At 44.0% G+C, this 3,366-nt stretch overlaps 1 pseudogene; it reads right to left on the bottom strand.

Annotated features, from left to right (window-relative positions):
- Positions 1-286: 286 nt before the first annotated feature.
- Gm378 lies at positions 287-1,040 on the bottom strand (annotated as a pseudogene).
- Between the last annotated feature and the right edge of the window lie 2,326 nt (positions 1,041-3,366).

The following is a 3,366-nucleotide window of genomic DNA, read 5'->3' as shown; positions in this document are numbered from 1 at the left end:
CTGCATCTTCATCCTGTATCCTCATCCTGTATCCTCATATCTGCTACCATACACTGTACTTGTTGAGTTTGAAAGTCCTTCAGCAACTGACCACTGCATGTGATGACTATTTGACAAGCTGCAGCAAAGCTTGTTGTTCTTTTGAGAAATGTTTCTCTCTGTCCAGTGGTTTCATTTCCTGAGACTCAGATAAACGTGGATTTTCAGTGCTTAACATGTTCAGTGTATGCATTAGTACCCATAGACTCCAGTACTAAAGACATACCAGTTCACATAAATTAAGACACTATTCCACAACTTCCTTAGTGTTCTCTTCACTTGAATGGCCTGGCTGTGGAACAGCAGCGGGTTCTGGTGGTCCCAGACAATGTTCTTTATTAAATTCACGCCTCTGCTTTTTTTCATTTTCCTCTAGACCTGCCACTAATTTGTATACTATGCTTTGTAATTGTGGATCCATCCTCAAGTTTTTATGAGGTTTGGCCTGGTGCACTATAATGTTGCACTTTGGACATCTGTTGCTGTGCTCAAAATGTTTTACGATGCAGCTTTTACAGAAAGTATGAAGACATTCTGTAATGGTTGCCGCATCTATTAAGTAGCCTTTGCAAATAAAACAGGAGATGTATGGGATCATCTGTGAGAGAGGAATGAGACGCTCTTCCTGGTCAGACTCTACTGCTGCCTTTTCCTCTGACTCCACTACTGCCTTCTCCTCTGCCTTACCCTCTTCCCACTGAGGAGGCTCAGATGCCAGGCATTCCTGAGTTCCCACTTCCCCACTGGAGGACTGGCCCTCCTCACCAGACAGGGATGCTGTGGTGCCTGCAGGAGGCAAACCCGGGTGTGCAGGCCACAGGGTTTTCTTTGCTTCCTCTGCTCCCTCAGCTCTCTCATGTTTGTCAGCACCCAGGCCACCTTGGGCCTCTGGGCTGCTCTCCACCACTGGCTTAGCAAGGGATGAACTGGGTAAAGACATGGCCAGATTTTGTGTAAAGCAGAGACGGGAAGTTAGGTAGAGGCTAGAGATAAGTCGAGATGTAGAGTCAAAGAGATAGAGACCTTAATTAGGCTCGAAGGTAAGGGAAAACCTGTTGGTGAGGCGAGGCGGCGAGGCGGCAAGGCGAGGGGAGGTGGCGGCAAGGCGAGCAGAGGCAAGGCCGGACCCTGAGATGACATCACCAGGCATGATCCTGAGTTGAATCACCGAAAGACCAGGAAGCAGGCAAATTCTGGAGACCAGATGAGATGAGATGAGATGAGATGAGATGAGATGAGATGAGATGAGATGAGATTGCAATCCGAGATGAGACAGGCGAGGTTAGACCAGGCCTGGGATAACACAAGGCCAGACCGGGAGTCAGGCAAGATCAGAGCGGGCGGGAGTCAGGCCAGGCCAGACCAGATAGGGAGTCAGGCAAGGTAAGACCGGGATGGTCAGGCCAGTCCAGACCTGTCTTAGGGTCTGGCAAGATGAGACTCAGAATCAGGCGAGAGACGAGACTTGATGTTGAGGCCACGAAACTGGACCTCAATATCAGGAAGTGAAGCAAAATCAGGAAGCGATGTGAGACTGGGAGGCGCTTAGCGGCTCGAGGTGGCACAGAGGGCGGAGACCAGGAAGTTAGGCAGATCCAAAGGCGAAATTACATCACAGGAAAAGACTTCCAGAGAAGGCAAGATGACACAGGGATGGAAGCCAGGTGGCACCAGAAGATTTAGTCAGAGTCACCATGCAAAGCAAATCCCTGAGGTGAGGTAAGACCAAGAGGTGAACAATTCAAAGTGAGATGAGGGTAGACGATACCATTTCAGGCAAGGGGATGTTGGATATTAGTCCCCTATCTGATTTAGGATAGGTAAAGATCCTTTCCCAATCTGTTGGTGGTCTTTTTGTCTTATTGACGGTGTCTTTTGCCTTGCAGAAACTTTGGAGTTTCATTAGGTCCCATTTGTCAATTCTCGATCTTACAGCACAAGCCATTGCTGTTCTGTTCAGGAATTTTTCCCCTGTGCCCATATCTTCAAGGATTTTCCCCACTTTCTCCTCTATAAGTTTCAGTGTCTCTGGTTTTATGTGAAGTTCCTTGATCCACTTAGATTTGACCTTAGTACAAGGAGATAAGTATGGATCGATTCGCATTCTTCTACACGATAACAACCAGTTGTGCCAGCACCAATTGTTGAAAATGCTGTCTTTCTTCCACTGGATGGTTTTAGCTCCCTTGTCGAAGATCAAGTGACCATAGGTGTGTGGGTTCATTTCTGGGTCTTCAATACTATTCCATTGGTCTACTTGTCTGTCTCTATACCAGTACCATGCAGTTTTTATCACAATTGCTCTGTAGTAAAGCTTTAGGTCTGGCATGGTGATTCCGCCAGAAGTTCTTTTATCCTTGAGAAGACTTTTTGCTATCCTAGGTTTTTTGTTATTCCAGACAAATTTGCAAATTGCTCCTTCCAATTCGTTGAAGAATTGAATTGGAATTTTGATGGGGATTGCATTGAATCTGTAAATTGCTTTTGGCAAGATAGCCATTTTTACAATGTTGATCCTGCCAATCCATGAGCATGGGAGATCTTTCCATCTTCTGAGATCTTCCTTAATTTCTTTCTTCAGAGATTTGAAGTTTTTATCATACAGATCTTTCACTTCCTTAGTTAGAGTCACGCCAAGATATTTTATATTATTTGTGACTATTGAGAAGGGTGTTGTTTCCCTAATTTCTTTCTCAGCCTGTTTATTCTTTGTATAGAGAAAGGCCATTGACTTGTTTGAGTTTATTTTATATCCAGCTACTTCACCGAAGCTGTTTATCAGGTTTAGGAGTTCTCTGGTAGAATTTTTAGGGTCACTTATATATACTATCATATCATCTGCAAAAAGTGATATTTTGACTTCCTCTTTTCCAATTTGTATCCCCTAAATCTCCTTTTGTTGTCGAATTGCTCTGGCTAATACTTCAAGTACTATGTTGAAAAGGTAGGGAGAAAGTGGGCAGCCTTGTCTGGTCCCTGATTTTAGTGGGATTGCTTCCAGCTTCTCTCCATTTACTTTGATGTTGGCTACTGGTTTGCTGTAGATTGCTTTTATCATGTTTAGGTATGGGCCTTGAATTCCTGATCTTTCCAAAACTTTTATCATGAATGGGTGTTGGATCTTGTCAAATGCTTTTTCTGCATCTAACGAGATGATCATGTGGTTTTTGTCTTTGAGTTTGTTTATATAATGGATTACATTGATGGATTTTCGTATATTAAACCATCCCTGCATCCCTGGAATAAAACCTACTTGGTCAGGATGGATGATTGCTTTAATGTGTTCTTGGATTCGGTTAGCGAGAATTTTATTGAGGATTTTTGCAT

This window comes from Mus musculus, chromosome X (assembly GCF_000001635.26).
Source record: "Mus musculus strain C57BL/6J chromosome X, GRCm38.p6 C57BL/6J".
Classification (NCBI taxonomy): domain Eukaryota; kingdom Metazoa; phylum Chordata; class Mammalia; order Rodentia; family Muridae; genus Mus; species Mus musculus.
This window is presented reverse-complemented; position numbering and strand designations above follow the sequence as displayed.